This window comes from Microcebus murinus, chromosome 14, assembly GCF_040939455.1.
Source record: "Microcebus murinus isolate Inina chromosome 14, M.murinus_Inina_mat1.0, whole genome shotgun sequence".
NCBI classification, from domain to species: Eukaryota; Metazoa; Chordata; class Mammalia; order Primates; family Cheirogaleidae; genus Microcebus; species Microcebus murinus.
The window spans coordinates 37,676,829-37,697,173 of record NC_134117.1 but is presented as its reverse complement, the minus strand read 5'-3'; the positions used below and the strand labels follow the sequence as shown (position 1 = coordinate 37,697,173).

Genomic DNA, 20,345 nt, shown 5'->3' with positions numbered 1-20,345 from the left:
AATGGAAGAAAAAATTTGCAAACCATACATCTGATAAGAGGTTAATATTTGACATGTATAGGAAACTCAACTCAATAGCAAGAAAACAATCTGATTTAAAAATGGGCGAAGAAAAAATGGGGAAAGGATCTGAATAGATATTTCTCAAAAGAAGATGTATAAGACATACAAATAGTCAACTGTCACATGAAAAAGTGTTCAACATTACTAATAATTAGAGAAATGCAAATCAAAACCATAATGTGATATTACCTCCCACCTGTTAGAATGGCTATTATCAGAAAGACAAAAGGTAAGTGTGGGCAAAGATGTGGAGAAAAGAGAATCCTTGTGCACTGATGGTGGGAATGTATTAATAGGTTGGCACCGCCATTATTAAAAACATTATGAAGTTTCTTAAAAAAATCAAATATAGAACTATCATATGATCCAGCAATCCCACTTCTGGGCATATATCCAAAGAAAATGAAATCAGTGTGTTGAAGCCATATCTGAACTCCATGTTTATTGCAGCACTATTCACAATAGTTAAGATATGGAATCAACCCAAGTGTCCATCAAGGGATGAATGGATAAATATCATTGAATATATATATGATGAAATACTATTCGCTTTTAATAAAGGGGAAATCCTGTCATCTGTGACAAAATAAATAAATCTGGAAAACATTACAGTAAGTGAAATAAGCCCAACACAGAAAAGTACCACATGATCTCATGTGTATGTAGAAGCTAAAAAAGTCAAACGTATAGAACCAAAGAGTAGAATAGAGAATACCAGAGGCTGGAGGGGTGAAAATGGGGAAAGAAGAGATGTTGATCAAACGATACAAAGTTTTAGCTAGACAGGAGGAATAAGTTTTAGGCATAGATTGCATGGTATGGTGACTATAGTAGATAATAATGTATTGCATATTTCAAAATTGCTTAAAGAAAAGATCTTAAATGTTCTTCCTACAAAAAAGGTAAGTAGGTGAGATGATGGATATGTTAATTAGCTTGATTTAATTATTCCATAATGTAAACATATATCAAAGCATCACATTGTTTCCCATAAATATATACAATTATTTGTCAATTACAATAAAATAAATAAATATAAAAATTTAACAAAAGAAAAACTGAATGCCTCCCACAATTAAAAAGATATGGGACCAATTCAGAGGTCTTCAAACTTTTTAAATAGGGGGTCAGTTCACTGTCCCTCAAACTGTTGGAGAGTGTGCACTGTGGGCCCGGGACAAATCGGCTGCTAAGCAGTAGTGGCAAAAACACCTGGAAGGCCGTATTAACGTGCTAGATGGCCTGCATGTGGCCTGTGGGCTATAGTTTGAGGACCCTTGATAAGTGTTTTACTAGGAGTTTCTGGAAAAGTTCTTTCTTGATGTTCTCCCCAGAGTTTTTGGTAAAGACTGTCTCCCTCTTTGTTTTTTGGATTCTATTGTCAACAGGTGCCCAACTTATAGTTTAGCCAGCAATCTGAGGAGGGAGGAGGGTAAAGCCAAGAGAATAAAAGGGAGTAAACCTGGAGCTACTGAATGATCAATACTACCTCTGAATTTCCAATTATGAGCCAGTCAATTTCTTTATTCTTTTAAAAATAAGTTGGAGTAAGGTTTTCTCTTATTTGTATCAAAAATCACTTAACTAACATTAGTAATAATTTCCTTAATCAAAAAGTATAAACATCATTTAATTAGTGCTATTTAAAATCTCCTAGAATTCTTTTGTTCAATATCAAAGGAGTTGTAATTGTATAATGCCTATTACAGTTTAATTGTCACAGTTCAGTTGCAGCCAGTTTTATATTAAGCCTAAAGACTTTCCAGTAGATGATACCTCTTAAAATCACCTCATTACGAACAGCAGGAACTCAATTCTTGTTAAATATATAGATGAATTTAAAACCAATTATAAGGTCTGATCTAGAAATCTCTTCTCAAAATTGAATAATTTAATACAATTCAAGTATTTATTGAACAAATCTATTGAAAGCTTACAGGACACAAAGTTGTTATTAAAGATGCTCTCTATCTTTCAAGCATTTACTGTTTATTAGAATAAGTAAAAATTCTGTGCCAATTATGTGCCAAATACGAGAGAAGTACAGAGTGCTGAGGGGGTCCAGAGAAGAGAATATTTTTCTTCTTACTACTCCACTCCCATTTGGTGAAATTGTAAGAAGAAAATCAAAGACTTCCTAGAGGAAGTGACATTTGAGCTACAATAGAGGTAGTCTATAAGTAAAAAGAAGGGAGAAAGGCATTCCGGCACAGGCAAAGGCATAGCAGGTAGAATAAAGAGGTTGAGAAGTACAGGTTTCCTTGGGGGAAACTGGGTCGCCTGGTTTAACTGGAGTGTAGTATGCATGGGAAGGACTAGTGGGATGTGGCCTGGAAAGAAAAATTAGTGTCAGATCATGAAGGACTCTGGACGGCAGCTATGCCCCCTACTACATCACCAACACAGATTGTGAAGGACTTTGAATGCTATGTTTGAAGGTAGGAAATTCCTTAGGTATGACAAAGAAAACCAATGAAGGTTTCCAAGGACTCAAAGGTATGATCTAATGCAGGAGTCCTCAGACTTTTTAAACAGGGGCCAGTTCACTGTCCCTCAGGCCATTGGAGGGCCGGACTATAGTTTAAAAAAAAAAAACTATGAACAAATTCCCATGCACACTGCACATATCTTATTTTGAAGTAAAAAAACAAATGGGCAAAAACACCCGCATGTGGCCTGTGGGCCGTAGTTTGAGGATGCCTGAATGTTTACTATTGATACTCTGGGCTTTATGATTCTTTGTTGCAGGGCTGTCTTGTGCCCTGTAGGATGTTTAGCAGCATCCCTGGCTTGTACCCACTGGGTGCCAATAACATTTCTGTCTCCAACCTGAATGTGACAACCAAAAATGTCTACAGACACTGCCAAATATTCTGGAGGGCAAAATTGCCCCCAGTTGAGAACCGCTAATGTAAGAGGAGCTTAAGGAGAGATTCCTGTGGTGAAATCACAGGCACCAGTGACTACATAGAAGGTACGACTGCAATTGAACTAAAATTAACTGATGAGAATGGGGACAATGAGGGGGGTGTGGGGGCAATATCTTAGGCCTTGAAAGCCTTGTTTATGGCAGGAGCCCAGAAATGGGAAGTACAAGGATCCACATAGTGTCAACTATATTATTATTTTCTAAAGTATTCCCAAACTTACTTGATCACAGAAATCTACATAATTCTCATTTACATTCCATGGAACACACTTCAGGAATCACTGTGCTACATGATTAAAGTTAAAATTTAAAATTAATCACTTTCAATTCCAATGCATTAAAAAATTAAGACAAAGGTAACTATTTGATAACTGAACACCAAATTTTTTAATACCCTAAGACCTAAGAGTAATGCATTTTTGTTTGTTTTATCATTGCTAGTTACTTTTATCTGTGGTTTATAATTTTTTGTTGTTTCAACTTACGTGGAAAAGATACTGTGCTTGGGTATGTATGCGACATAATAATTCTAGAACATGGACTCTTATCAGGGAACACACAATTGGGATGAAGCAGAAAGCAAAGCAATGTTTAAGAGAGAAAAGATTCCAATTCAACATAAAGCAAGAGGTTACCTGATATAGCACATGATTAATCAGCAAATGTACTGGAGAGAGAATGATTTCCAGGTTCTAGAAGAGGAGAAGGCACTGAGGGTTAGATGGGCTCACTCCTGGGCACTTTGTGTATACCATGGCCATGCTTTGTGCTGGTGGGCAAAATCCTGACTTCTAGGAGTTGTTGGTCCATTCCAGCCTCACAGAAGAAAAGCTTTTGAACCAGAGCTTGAGAGATGAGGACTGTTAGATCTAGAGAGATGAGTGGGTATTAGATCCTGACTCTAAGGCTGGCTTCATGGGCATGAAACTTATGTAGTCTCATGGGACCCCTTTTTCATATGGGTTTTACACTTGGCTTAATGTTCTGCTACTATTGCCTTGAAAGTCTTAATGATTTTGAAATAAGGAGTCACATAGTTTCATTTTGCACTGCAAGTTATATAGCAAATTATACAGTGAGTTCTACTTGGTCACCTCTTCTGCTGGTTGTGGACAGACAGCTCTAATACATGGTTTATTTTCCTCCACACCAGAATTTTTCAGTCCAGTGCGTAATGTTCTCCTTTGAATATGCCCTAGTTAAGTGTGAATTTATCTACAGAATAAAAACACAGGAAGGAATATTTTACTTATCTGTGGGGAAACAAATTCAGCAAGCATGTTCCTTAGCAACTAAAGAGTTCACCTTATACTGAAAATGATTATAAATATACAGTGGGGATCACTCCTAGAAGAAAAAAAATTAAAATCATTATGTTTAATTAAAGAAGATAGGTTGTACAAAGAAGGCATCCAAAGTGCTTAATATATTAACAATAAATGTTCTACCTAGTGATTACTTCTTCTCTTTAAAATAGCAATGACTCATCACAGGTTCCTTGCTCCATACACAATGCAAGTGAATTTCTGGTTTCAAAAAAAGAAAGTAGCAGCTCCTATTTTTTATGACTGTTGTCTACTGAAACCTGAAATCTGCACTTGAATCCCAGGGAAAAAGGACAAATATGCAGTGGCAAAAGCACAGAGCTGATCACCAATGCATATACTGGTTAATTAGGCCTTCTATAGATACTTTAGGTATTTTTGCTGGTGGATATAATTTACTGAAAACAAAATGAGAAAACATGTCTACTGGAATATAATTACGTATCCCATATAACATTGTTAATGCCTAGAAATGCTCGATTTTCCTTGCATATTCTAAAAAAAATTATTTTTTTGAGAGAAGTGGAAGCTAGACATTAAAATGACATACTTTTCTGTAATTGAATATTAAATGTCACTGAACAAAGCCCTTATTGATAATGCTGAGGCCACTTGGCAGTTCAAGAAAAATGTTCAAGGAAAAATATTTATAGAGTAAATTGACATTTTCAACCACTCTAGGTCCAGCAGGAAAAGATGATTAGAGAAAAAAAAATAAATGTCTAGTACCACCCGCCTTCTTTCTATTCACAGAAATGTTATGAAGATTAATGAGTACTCTGAGTTTTATGGAAAAAATAAAAATGAATATATCATTACTATTATATTAAATAAACTATATGCTCTTTAGATGAATTTGCATGACTTGATTAGGATTTTCAGCCAGTCCAGGCAATATGTGATGCCCATGATCCAGCACCACAGCTTTAATTGAGAGTTAATAATTTGTTGAAAATCATTCTATTTCATTAAAAATTTATGATTTTCCTTGAGGTCTACTTGGGGAAGGGGAAGGAGATAGAGATATGTACATCTCATCTCATTGCCAAGATTTTAAACTAAGTTTTAGATTTATGTATGATCCATCTTATATCCCCCAAAGTTCTTAAAATTAGGCCTTATTCAGAGAGGTACTCAATAAATATTTATTGAATAATAAATGATAGATATAAGTAAGAGATTACATAGTTTTAAAATGATCTTGATAGATTTTAAATAATTACATATAAATACATAACTAGAAAATGTGATTTCCCACTCTGGGAGGCCGAGTCGGGTGAATCGCTCAAGGTCAGGAATTCGAAACCAGCCTGCACAAGAGCAAGACCTCATCTCTATTATAAATAGAAACATATTAATTGGCCAACTAAAAATATATAGAAAAAAATTAGCCAGGCACGGTGGTACATGCCTCTAGTCCCAGCTACTTGGGGAGCTGAGGCAGAAGAATTGCTTGAGCCCAGGAGTGTGAGGTTGTTATGAGCTAGGCTGATGCCATGACACTCTAGCTCAGGCAACACAGTGAGACTCTGTCTCAAAAAAAAAGAAAAAAAAGAAAAAAAAAAGAAAATGTGATTTCCTAAAATATAATCTAAAAGAAAATATGATTTTTATTACAGAAAAGGATAATTTCAAAACAAAGTAAAATGTGGTTGAAAATAACACATGGACTTTTAGATCTTGAATACATACATTAGATAAAAACATACTGTACAATGTATAATTATGTCAAGTAATTATAAATTATCAAATCAGTTAATGAAACCATTTTCACGTAATGTTCTAAAATATTAAGCACTTAAATATTTATGATGCAGTGGTAGTTAAATGTATTTTTTAATGGATTAAATTTTTTTTATTATTATGAGTTCTATGAAAACCAATAATCAACCTAAAATTTAACCATGAGAACTGTGTGTAAAGTGAGTCCCTCTTGAAGTTGATGAAATTTTGAGATTGTGTTAGAGTATAATACTATCAAATAATTAGCCATTGAAGATTGATATGCAAAAAATTAATGATCATTAACAATCCAGCTCTCCTGTTCAAATAAATAGCTGGAAACAGAAAAGTGGTAAATGGGCAAGCCAAGCTCACTTTGTTCTTTAGTGATTTAGCCAGGACCGTCCTTGCTCTCCTCCTACTAAAATAGCAATAAACATTATATTCGAGGCTCGCATTAGGCAAGCACAAATACCACATTCAATACTTACAAACATCCCTGGGATGTGGAGCTTTCTGTCTTAATTATATTGATGGAGAATAGTGTCAGAAAAGTTAAGAGTGACTTTTTCAGGGCTATGCATCACTTCATTGGGCAGAGTTGAGATTTTTACCCAGGACTGTTAGATCAGAAAATCTTCTTTTTGTTAACACCCTTTAATCTCATTTCACCATGGTTCACACCCACTTTTTTTTTTTAATCCTGATCCCATGATAACTCACTAGCTTTCCAATAATCAGAACATCCATTCTATCAGAGTGTAGTTAGCAAATAGATATTATGGGCAGGAAAACCACCTGGAAAAAGAAATTTACATCTAAATGTCCCTAATTAATATTTCACTTACATTAACTTTTCCAAATGGGTGTTATTTTCTATAAAGGGGGATAATTATTAACATCAAGACATTAGTCTCTAGTAGCAGAATTTTGTTGAATTAAATGGGCTATAGAAAAGATAATTTTGAGAAGTGACTGTATGTAAGTACTTTGAATAATTTCACATAGGTTTCTTCTTTGTCCATCTTACCTTAGGTCAGTCTCATAGTCAAGACCAACATAACTAATTTACAAAATTTATCAAATTATTTACTTTTTAATTTATACTATTTTGCTTAAAAAAATACATGCACATTCAAAATATAAGCCTAAAACAAGAGAAAGTATAATATGTGAAGTTCTTGTCTCACCCCTTTTAACTCTCAAGAGATTTGCTCTCTGGAAGCAATCACTTCTTAACCATTTTTAATGTATTTTTCTATAAATGTTTATGGATATAAGTATAAAGTTTTATATATACAAGTATACACCCACATGCTTTCATTAACACAAATAGGATCCTACTGTAGAAACAATTATAATAAAGCTTGTGTTTTTTACTTGGCAAGATGATGATGATGAAAATGACAAAAACAATGAAGAGGGAAGATGGAGAGGAAGAGGAGGAAAAAGAGGAGAAGGAGGTAAAGAAGGAGAGGGAAAAAGTTAGCCTATGAACATTTAGCATGCAACAGGCATGTTTTTGAGTTCATTCTCATAACAACTGTCAGAGGTATATGTTATTATAACACTTATTTTATAGACTAAGAAAACTGATATAAAGTGATTAAGTAGCTTGCTCAATGTTGTACTAATAGTGCCAGGATTGAAATCTTCTGGTCTAAGGCTGGGTGGCGTGGCTCATGCCTGTAATCCTAGCACTCTGGAAGGCCAAGGAGGGTGAATCATTTGAGCTCAGGAGTTTGAAACCAGCCTGAGCAAGAATGAGACTCCGTCTCTACCAAAATAGAAAGAAGTTAATTGGACAGCTAAAAATATATAGAAAAAATTATCCAGGCATGGTGGCACATGCCTATAGTCCCAGCTACTCAGGAGGCTGAGGCAGAAGGATTGCTTGAGCCCAGGAGTTTGAGGTTGCTGTGAGCTAGGCTGACGCCATGGCACTGTAGCCCAGGCAACAGAGTGAGATTCTGTCTCAAAAACAAACAAACAAACAAACAACAAAACAAATGAAAAAAAAGAAATCTTATGGTCTGGCTCCATAGCCCATGTAGATAACCAACAAACAATACTAAACTTTGGAGATTTTCATAGCAGCACATGCAGATCTGCCTCATTTTTTCCAGTGGCTGAATAGAATTTATTCTACTGTTGTACTTAAAATTTAACTAGGCTCCTGGTGACAGAAATTCATCTCCCCACCCCAGCCCCACCAGGTTTTTAAAAAATTACAATATTTGACAGTTTAGGCTTAATAATTGATTTTATGCATATTATAAAAATCAAGTCAAATGAAAGACTTACTAAGTCTGTTTCATTTTTTAAAAAATAAACTGAATAGTTGGCTTCAATTGTTTATCTTCTTAGTTGCAAATATCTAGATTGAACTTTTTCTAAGCATACATTTTTTTCTCAACCTTTAATTTTACAAAGTCTAACACAATACCCAATAATACCAGTCCTGATATTGATGTATCTGAAGCTTCACTCCCATATTGTATCAGGTGCTCAGAGAATTTTGAAAGGAAAATAATTAATACTGATTTTTCTTTTGTTTTCATTTTGCCTAACAGCTGATGCTTTTTATATTGCAATGCCTATCAAAACAGGTTTTTGCATGAACACTATGACATAGCTATTATCAGTTAATCAGACTCCAAAAAATTAAGATTTCACATTCTAATTAGAAAAATGGTGACTAATTCGTCACTGGATGCTAATTCACTAAAATATTCACATCATTATTAAGCTATTGTGTATTTTCTAGCATATATAAATCTATTTTCTAGAGGTGATTTTCAGAAGAAATTGAACTAAAGATTGCTTATTTATACACAGTTCAAATATGAGATATATATGTTATTCACATACGATGTTATTGCAAAATGTTTTCATATGGTTTGAGATGCTGTCTCATAACTACAAGGTTGTTTCATCTGTGGCAACGAACACCCTGTCAAGTGTAAGCTACTTTAAATCTTTCCTAGGTTAAGCAAGTTTTATAAGCAAAAACTGTGCATGTGGACAAAAAGATGATTTTTTTCATTTAGGAATAAAGTAGTAAGAAAAAAGAAAAATATATTTTAAAATTTCATATGCTAAAAAGACTTAGAAACAATGACCAAGTGAATACCAATGGGCAACCCTAGTGCCCAGATTGTGGGTGTCTAAATGTCATTTCCTCCTAAAAGGAATTTATGGTCATTGAAGAAAAGGCTGATTCATAAAATAAATATAAAATATACAAGATGAGTCTGGACAATCTTAACATATCTGATAAAAAGAAAGCTATTGATGACTACTAGATCCATGTCAAAAGAACTCAGAATGAAACTTGAAGAGGCTCCCACTGACCTAAATTGGGACAATTTAGACATTAATAAGAACTAAAGTGAATTAAAACAGATACAATACTTAATTCCATAAATTCTCTAGGTAGAATTATTCCAGATAATAAATAAAGAATAAGAACATCCAAACTAATAATGAGCAAATGGATCTAGAGAGATAGTGAACATCAGCTGCTGTTAACATCACAAAAAACAAATTCAGAAATTACATGCTTCTTGAAAGGAAGAATGAATACAGCTATGAAGTAATTTCAACAATAAGAACAAAAATCAAACCAGAATCTTGATGCAGTTGAGATCCAACTTTCAATTCACAGGAACTACAGAGATAAGTTAGAGGAACATGCTAAACTATGTGACACATTTTAAGATAATTGAAAATTTGAACCTTGACTGAAAATTTGATAATTTTAATAATTTATTATATTTTTAGGTGTGACATTGGTATTGTGATCATGGTGGGAATAAAAGGGAACTCGGACACATACTAGAAAATTTACAAAGGAAATGATATAATATCAGGGGTTTCAGAACAGTATGAGAAACAGGGAATGGTTGAGAATGTTGCAGGATTGGCCATTACTGGTTAATGATGTTGATGCTGGGTGATGAGACATGAGGTTTCATTGATTACTTTTTTAATTTTATTGATGTTTGAAAGTCTCTGTAATTAGAAATTGTTTTTGTTTTTGTCTTCTTTTTGTCAGCAGTACTTAGAAGTGCTAGAGAATGACTTCAACAACAAAATCTTTGGAGATTTAAAAAAAATCAACAAAAAACAAACCTCCAGTTGTATTTAAAGGCACCAGAGAATTATTCCACCACCAAAGAAAGCTTTTATTAACCCAAGCATTCATTGGGAGAACCTTCACAGTCTAGGCCAATTAGGTATTTCTTCACCAGTCTGTTGTATCCAGTTATGTCAAGCTTGTCATTTTCCGCATATAAATATTACATGCTCTAAATGTCAAGTTAAAGAAAAGCCCCCACTCCATAAGTGCCTTATTGAGCATGAGTATGAATACTTTTATTCCAATATTTATCAAATGTTAAAATTGTAAGATATCTAATTAAAATTTAGAGATATGTGTATATAATAAATTAGCATGAGAATTCAAAAAGGGGAAAACCAATAGTCTTAGGGTGCCTAAGTTTTCAACATTGGCACTAAACCTTGTTGGCATTAAATCCATTTTTATTAGAATAAAAGTAATTTGTTTTTATCACGTGAAATACTATTGAGATTGGAAACATTTAATGAAATCATGTCTTTTGCAGTAACATGGATAGAACTAAAGGCCATAAGTGAAATAACATGGACACAGAAACTCAAATACTGAATGTTTTCACATGTAAGATATGTGATGTGTACACATGGACATAGAGAGTGAAATAATAGACATTAGAGACCTGGAAGGGTGAGAGGGTAGGAGCATGGGAGAGGGGTGTGGAATGAAAAATTCTATATGGGTACAATGTATACAATTTGGGTCATGATTACACGAAAAGCCTAGACTTTGCCACTATGCACTCATACCCACTAAATCTATAACAAGGAAAAAAGAAAAAGAGGTTAAAAACATACTGTTGGATAGGACCACTGTTGATAAATGCTCAAATATGAACCCTGTTACTGAAATACAGAGTATCTCAAAATTAACCAGAATTCCACTATTATTTGTTATTCAAGCATGAATAGTTAACAATAATAATAATAATCACAGTTTTCATCATTACATCTCAGTAGTTCTGAAATCCTTGGGCTTTCTTATCAGGGTGAATTAACTTAAACGAGGGGGAGCAAAACTAGCAATATTAGAACACAGAGATATAAGATAACCACACAGATTAGTTTTAGAAACAGTATTTTTTCTTGTGATTTCAAAGAGTTGAAAATGCAATTTGGATTGAAGATAACAAATTCTTTCAGAGTCAGACAGAAATTCAACATTCCCAGACAGCCTGCAGTTTGTTCAATCAATAAGTTCTGGTTGGTCCCATTGTGATGACCATTTCATTTGTTTTATGTCCCACAGAGCTCTTTGTTATAATAAACACATCATTAATTATTCTTAAGTGAAATATAGATACTTTGGTCCCTTCCCTGTTCACTAAGAACTGGTATGACCAAAATATTATGAACATGTATAATCAATAGGTCCAAATACTTTTATTAAATTTGACTACTCTGTGTTCTACCAGTGGGTTTTGAAAACTTACTGGGATGTCTAGCAGAAATGAAGATTAATTCTTATGTCTTTGCTGAAAAAAATGGGAAGCTGATTTCTTAAATAGCAGATTCAGTGACATAATTAATGGTGAAAAGTGAGGGGAATAAATTGACAGCTAAATGAATGAATTAATTAAATGAAGAGGGACACATATGGACTGATGATTATGAGGTGTCATGACCCAAGGATTATGATCAATCCAACTGTATCATCACTGAAATGACTTGAATATTTACTTAAACTTGTAGTTCAAACTTTAATCTTCTCAGAATTTTAGGGACTTTGAAAGCAGAGGCCTTTACTTACCAGTCTTCATATTCCTGATGATGTGTCACATAAATGTTTAGAAAACAAACTTATTCTCAGGTGTTCTCCTTATCTAGTCAACATTATCACTAGAGGTTACATTTCTATGTTAACCTTTACTCTGTAGCAAGACACAAGCATTCCTTTTCTTTTGCTATGGAAACACAATTGTTTTCTTTAATATTTTTTACCTTTCTTGGTGGCTAGTAAAAACTAATATGGAGAAATGGTGAGTATGGGCTTCAAAGTTAGACTTTCTCACTTTAAATACTGATTCTTTTATACAATAACAATACCTTTATGCCTTAATTTATTTATAAAATGGGGATATAGAACTTATAAAGATTTCTTGAGACTTAAATATGTTATATAAAAGGTAGAACAAAGCAACTGACAGAGTAGCTGCTCAATAAATACTAGCTAGTATTATCACTGACTTACTAAAAGGAAGGACTGGAAATATTACCCCTCTGGACTTTGGCTAGTTTAAAAATTCAGCTTCTTACTCAAGGAAAACATAACTGCTTTTGCTGATTGATTTTTAGCTGTTTTCTTTTTCTCTCCCTATGCTGGGGTTTTTTGTTTTGTTTTGTTTTGTTTTTTTAAGCTCTGGTTTTGTTTTTTTTTCAAGTAAAAGTATGCTTTCATGACAGTAGAAAATAAATGTTCAACATCTATTCACTAACCAACCAAAGAAATAAAATGTTATTGTTACCTCCAAAGTTAAACATACCTGGCAAATGTTAACTAGTTCATAAAAAGACTAGAGAGTTAGGTAAAAAAGTGAAGGCCTTTGAGGATTTTTCAACTTCCAGATGATCAGAGAGAAAATGCAAGCCATCAGTACAGAATGAGTGATATAGCAAACACTTGTGCTTTTATATACTAGGTACTGTACATAATTTAGATACCACAATTCCATATTTAACCAGTAAATGAAGCTCTGGTTTTAACGAGTAATCTAGGTCAGTTGTTAAGAAAGAAGAGAAGAGGATCCTGAGGAGGGAAGCTAAAGCAAAGAAACACCTCTGGGAAAAACAAGTTGAGAAGAAGATATAATTTATATACATTTTTCAAAGGAGCAGAAATGAGTGCAAAAGATGGTGGGAGGTGAGCAGAGGGGGCCAATATAGCTAGGAGAAGACAATTTAGAGGTTGTGTGAGAGAATGCCCAATATCTCCAAAATACCAGGTGACTGGACATGGCAAGAAACTTCCAAGATGAGAACTGTTTTGAGATCTAAAACTTGTAGACTGAAAAATCCATCTCCCAAGAGTTTGTTCAATTCCTATCTGATTACTTTGTGGGGGAACACCCCCCAGGCTCTCAATGACCCTGGGCATTTGCAAACCCAAGAAAGGGGAACTCAAGATGATTAATGTGGTTGTATTGGTGATGTTCTCTACTCATGAACCCTTGGGAACAGAATTCAGTCTGCTGGAAAATCTAAGCACAATTCATTATTAAATGCTTTCCAATCTTTTCTGGGATGCTAAACCAGGATAAAAGAAAAAAAATCTTGGCAGTCATTTATGACTGTTTAATTTACCCATATGACAGTAGTGTGTAGAGTTTTTTTCCCTGATTATCTAATTCTTTTATCATATTTGTTTCTTTATCCATATCCCTCATCTATACTTTGACTACATATGGCATGCATCTGCCTAATGAGACAATATATCTATGGTAACAAAATTCTGTACAAATTCATCAAACAAAAAGATACACATTTTAGAACATACAAAAGGGAAATTTGGATATTTAGAGAGAAGAAAATATTTTATTCCATATTCATGTCTTTTATTCTGACTATATATAAAAAGGGATATAGTCATCTATTGCTGATTCGGTAAGAACAATGTCAGAGAACTTTGCAAGTTTCAAAGCTACATGAGGAATTTGAAACATTTATTTAAGAGCATCCTAAAGCTTCACTTCCTAAACTTGAAGGACTTACTAACTTCAAAAATCTTAGCCCTAAATCTCCAGAGAAACCCTAAAAATGTAGTCAGATGATTTTGACATTTTTCTGCAAGCATTTTTTTCTCTACTTAAGAAAAAACATGATTCACAGCTGCAAAAGAACAAATGAGAAACAATAACTAGAATTGTTAGTCCTGGTCAATCCTTGAAACTTATTTTCTGGTTTACTTTATTTTTTTCCCCTACTGCAGCCAGCTAACATCCTTGCATGTACAAACTCCAGCAAGACAGAAAAGAAAGAAGAAAAAAAATATATATATATATATATATATATATTTAAATTTAAGGATCAGATGTTAAAAGAACTATAAACCAGCTTTCCTCTGCTAGCTTCAGATTCCTGACACGGTGAAACATAATATAGTTGTTATTACGGTCTACCACTGGCTTACTAATTTATGTTCTAGATGTCTCTAAATACATATAATGATATTATAAGCAGGGTAGCTGATTGCATGGAAATCAGACTCCACTTCCCTTTCTGCCGACATGTAAAGTTGGGAGATGCATTGCAGGTCCCTGTATGTGTTGTGGTAGAAATGGTAATGATGATGTTGAGGACAATGACACTAATGACTACAGCAGCTCAGCTTTATTGAGCAATTGCTGTGTTGCAGGGATTTTGCTTTTGGTGCATTACCTCTTTTATTATTTACGACAGTTCCTTGAGTGAGGCACTAGGATAGTTATTTCTGTAGATCCAGAGACAGAGGCTGAGAGAGGTCACTGACCTAAGGTCATGTAGCTAGGAAAAGGCCAGAAACAAAGGAAATTAATATTCCTGAACAGAAAAATGACTAATTTAGATACTACCAAAGATTCATAAGTTTTATATCAAACAAGTCAAATGCTTTATTATGGAATTATCATTTCATAATTATGAAATGATTATGATTCTTAATACATAGTTTATATAAAAATCCTTATATTAACTTTGACTTAGAATCCCATTGCATAAAATAGTTTATTTCCAATAAGTAACTTATATGTTCCTGTAACTGGAACATAGACTTCAGGAAGCTCAGAGTTAACTTTAACTTTTAAACAGTACTCTGTCTCACTCTAGTTTTTTTTTTTTTCTCCCACATGATTTATTTTATATGTGACTTAAAAATAGCCTCAATCCTTACCTCTTCTATTCTAAAATATATTAAAAATACAATTGATGAAAAAACCCAAAGTAATTCCTTAAAAAGGATTAGAGCATTTAGGGTCAATTCATAGTCTTCTTTCTTAATTCTATAGTATAGAAAGATAATGGCTGTTCTTTTGGAGAACTTGCAATTTTCCTTGAAGAGGCATGCCCTTGTCTGTCCCTATGAGCCATTTAAGCTACTTCTGTTTCATTCATTAAGAATGAGCATATCCTTTTTATTCTTAATCTTAATTAGTTAGTTGAATTTCTTCTTTCCATTCTTATGTAATTGGGAAATAATGCTTTCAGTGTGTTGTTATTTCAAATTAACTGAACTGAAAAATGATTACTTTCTGCTTCCTTTCATCACCATGATTCTATTCCAGAGACAGGCTTTCCTGTGCATAGTATTCCCATCTTAACTCTTCTGCTTTATATTCTGTATTATAACAAAGAACCTCTTGGTTATCTGTATGCCTTTCCAAGATGGCAGGGAAATAAAATATGTGAAAATCCGAGATCAAAAGAGCTTGAGACAAAAAGAGTCAAAGTCTTATTTCCCCCTGTAGTTTCTACACTGAAGCATATGACACAGTAATGATTTAATGAATGAACAATAAAATTCAGCCACATATTAAATATTCAAATATTTAATAAACTATAAATCTTAAACTATAAATCTAAACTATAAATCTTAAACTATAAAACTTAAACTATAAATCTTTCCTTGCAACTGCTTAATGTAGTTGTTAAGGTACCTTTCTGCTCATTTGCTCACCACAAAGCCCTACACACCCCATGCTGACTCAATTTGGAGACTCAACACTATGACAACATTTGACAATGTCCTTATGCCTCTGATTTCCAAAAGGAGAAAAAAAAAAAAAAAGCTTCCATTATCATACTAAGAAAAGTAGAGATTCCAAAATGGAGTACAAATATCTGAAATAATAAAACACTGTTAGTCAATTTTTTAAAACTACACAGAAAAAGAAACCCAGCAAGTCAACACCATTTCTACTGGGCAATTTTCAACTTTGTACAAAGTCTAGTAGACTAGCCAACAGAATTATCAATTGTAAACCTAATTATTATTATCATTTAATTGGTTAAATGTCCACAATGCTTATCTTTAGGCACGTTAGTGATTTCTCATCTTGTTCCATTTCTCACCCACTCATACTTAGCTACTTTCATTATTTCATATTTGCCAGGGACAAGTGGACAAGGTTGACTTTTTTATTGAGAAGGTTTTTATTAAAAGAGGAAAAGCCTGAAATATGAACCACCATATCCAACCATTACAAGACACCCAGCCACTAAACTAGGCACTCGCTGTAGCCAATCCAATTTATTGCTACATTAGGAGTTAGTAATGGGTGTCTTAGTTTGTCTATTCAAGCCTTTACTGGAAAAGAACAGGACTCAAGAAAAATCATTAAGTAAATCACACTGTTCTCCTCATTTGCTATCTATCACATCAAAGGATTTCATATAGGTAAAAATAACTTAAAAGAAAAAAGAGGCAAATTTATTTATAAAAAGTAACAAACTAAAGCAACAAACAGAATGAGTCAGGAATGAAACAAACCTTTGGAACAAATAGACTTTTTGAAGACTATTTGAAACAAATACACTTCTGTTTGGGCAGATGGTCAAATGAAAAGTCTCTCCTATTTGCCCAGGAACAGCCTTTTCAAATCTTATCCTAGTGCCTGAAGTTTATCATCCATTTCTAACAGTGGCTTAGAACCATTAGTTAATACATTAACTGCCATGTGAGTTGTATTTAACTGACGGTAGTTTTGAGCCTGGGGCCTTGTGAAGATTCAATTCTTCGAAACAAATTCAGTAAATATGTAGTGAGTCCCATACAACTCAATTGGCATGCAGTGTAAAAACTGATTCTAGCACCACGTGAGTTGCATATAACTCACACACAGAAAACAATAAAATATAACAAATTTTTCATTAGATTAGAAAGCATTGTTTTGTTTTCAAACAAAACATTGTTTGTATTCTATTTTCGTAATAAAAAACCATGGCCCCAGGGAAATTATTTTTTTCTAGTGTGGCAGTCAATGTGCTAAATAATTATTGAGCACTATCCTGTGCCAGACACAGTATTTGATGCTATTCTCACCGACATAGCTGTGTTCTCCTGGAGATGTTTAACATCAGTCAGCTTACTCTTGTGCTCTCAATTCTAATTATTGAGTACTGTAATTAAATAAAACATGACGTGAATAACCAATTATGTGATGAACAGGCCCCAAATACTTTTTGTCTAATTCTGTTAATTTACAGAATTAATTATAAAAAGTCAATGGTTTTCCTTTTGAAGATAGCTGACTCATGGAAAAACTAAAGGAAAAAGCCAAGATCTCCAAAATCCCAGGGCAGTATTGATTTCCCTCTTTTAAAATCAATTGTCAAATATATTCATAAGCCAAGAAGAAGTGTGAAATTGAAAAAAACCAAATATGCAAACTCATTCAATTTAAACCCCATTTCCTTCTATAAAGAACTTAAAGCAGCCTACAGTTAAAAAAAAAAAGCAAAAAGATGAAAATAAGACCAAGCCACCAAACAGAACTTTTGGATCCCATTCATTCATGACTTAATGAATTTTACATAAATGTTAAGTGCTATTATAGATTCCCTGACTTATTTGCTTCAACCAAGGTACCTCTTGTTTTATGATGAATTTGTTTCAATAGCCTTACAGGAATTCATTTTTGCACTGCTCTATTAACTATGCAAAAGATTAGAAGCTGAAGGTTTATCGTTTTTATTCTCTTTATTGTGATCTCGAACTCTTTATTTAATATTGTTTAGTTAAATTGTTTCCTTGTCTCTAAAGTATCTAGAGAGGCCAGATTGAGCAATTGGCAAGTGATAAACCAAGTGATTAATTTAGACCCATAATTACAGTTGAGTTGATGAACAGGAGTCACATGCATTCTACATTGAGTTTCTTGGAAGAGAGAAATAACGTGTTAAGGCAATTCACATTAATTCATACATTGTTTATGCCAATTGTGCCAAAATGGCCATCTGTCTAGGACATTTTTTATCTAATTATAATTTGGCACAATGCTTGGTTTTTCCTGACCAACACCCAAGTACTGGCCAACAGGTGCCTTTTATGACACATTATCCACAAGTGAGTTTTGACCATTGGCATTTTAGGAGGAAAATCTGCCTCTAAAACCTGATTTAATTCTGTATTTTCTTTTTAATCTGAGACAATTTTATCATGGTTGTAAAGTTTTTTTCCTCTTATTTTGAATAAATGTTTTAACATAGAAAATGGCACTTTTATTGGCCTATATTTACATATTAAATTTTCATTCCACTTTCATATTGTGGCAACTTCATCCTATCTAATCTCTTTTTTTGTTAAAATAATTAAAGTCATTGCATTTCCTTTCCAGCCTATTTCAACCTAATTTTATCTAATTCATGTTTTCATGATTTCTATTAATATTAGTTGCTTCTAATTGAGGCATAATATTCTTTGCACAGAACCCAAAGCAGGACAGGTTACTATGTTCTGCACACTAGTTAAAATACTAGGTCTTCTGATAGCCTCCTGCATATTGTTTTATAGTTTCATTTGGAAATCACAAGGATTTAATTTATCATGACTAGTGCAAAGTTGATTCTTAATAATTGTCAGTACCTCCAGAATTCACACAGCTGCTTAGCCACTATCTAGGCAGAATGCCTATTTTTAACCAATTCCTTAGAGAAGATTTCCAACTACTTTAAGGGAACCCAATGCAGCATTTGGAATAAGCACACACTGATCAGATCGGATAATGTCTCTTCTCTGGTCTAAACCCTGAATGGTGCCCTTGACTATACAATCAAGTTTCAGATCTGTAGACTAATATTCAAAGGCCCCCTTGGCCTGGCCCCAGTTATATGTGGTCATGTATTCTACCTTCCAGTTATACCCAATCATTCACCATTTTAAGACATGTGAAAGCCCACAATATAACTGTAGAGATGCTTATACTTTTCCCTCTCTTTGGCTAATCCTCTCTTCCTTTTCCATCAAAATCCTATTAATACTTTATAGTCTCATGCATCATTAGTTCCTCTGTGAAGCTTTGCTAATACCTATGTTAGGCTTATCACTCTCACAGTGCTTTTTAAAAAATCTCTATTAAAGGACATCTTTCATTCTGCCTTAGTTGTAATCTCATGTCCCCCTTCTCCAATCTAAGTGGTATGTGGCCAACCACAGAAATCTTTGCATTCTCTAAAACGGTATATATCGGTGATCAAAACATTTTTATTAAATCAAGATACAAGGATGACACTTCCTCAAAAGAGGGGTTCCAGAGCACTTCTAAATTACTAACCTCATTAGCAATGAAAATATTCCATCTGTTCTTGTTGGAAAATCCGCAGCTGAAAGGGCATCCGTTGACAACCAGTAGGCCAAGTAAGCTTACACATAAATGTTGTTTGGTCTGCATGTTGCCCCAAAAATCTGAGCCAACATTTACAAGCCAGGAGATTTCATATTAAAAATCTGGATTTGGCTTTTTATGAAGGAAAAAAAAAACCTGAATCTTCTGGGCCTGACTTCCCAAATGACACCCATCTGTTGGAGCTGAGTGCATGCAATGTCTGGTTAGGCAGGGCATTCTCCATTTATCCACAGACCACACCAATCTCGTCTATCCCCACAATGAAATTATCAGTTGTCACTTATTATCATGTTTACACTTTCACTTTTTTATACTTCAAAACGATTTCTCTGTTATCTAGGGATGTTAAAAGTAAGAAAACAAAAGCTTGACCAGGAATGTCATGTGTTTTTTTCTTTATTCATTATTTTAAGTTACCTGGCTTGATTTACATGACATTTTTAGTTGCAGTGCCTGATTTATATTTCCCCTTGCCTCAGAACATTCAGCTAAACTGTTTAAAGGGGTGAGAATTTGTCCAAAAAGCTTAAATCTATTATCGTCATCAGGTTAACAATACTATCTATGATACCAATCTATTTTTTTTTTCTTTTAGGGTAGAAAATAAGAGGTCCACAAAACAAACCTGGAATGATTCTAAGGGAATTATTTTTCTAAATATGTAAGCAGCATTAAGTCAACTCTTGCTATACCATGGTCTGGCAACAATTGGACCCTCAGAACCTGTGCTCAAATTTAAAGGTATTCCGCTAGCCAGAATCATTTACTGATCATTTCTAAACAACAATCGTCCAAATCCAGAGATAAAAAACTAAATGTAAAGACTTATATGATCTTAAAAGCAAGACTCATTAC

At 33.7% G+C, this 20,345-nt stretch overlaps 1 protein-coding gene and 1 long non-coding RNA gene across 3 annotated transcripts in view; both read right to left on the bottom strand.

Moving 5' to 3' along the window:
* The window catches only part of PRKG1 (protein kinase cGMP-dependent 1), a 1,210,052-nt gene that overhangs the window by 612,971 nt on the left and 576,736 nt on the right, over window positions 1-20,345 (bottom strand). The gene's annotated exons all lie outside the window — the stretch shown is intronic.
* The window catches only part of LOC142875540 (uncharacterized), a 77,431-nt gene continuing 63,235 nt past the window's right edge, over window positions 6,150-20,345 (bottom strand). The window contains exon 2 of the long non-coding RNA XR_012922896.1: window positions 6,150-20,345. This exon is cut by the window's right edge and continues 62,358 nt beyond it. This is a non-coding gene — a long non-coding RNA (uncharacterized LOC142875540).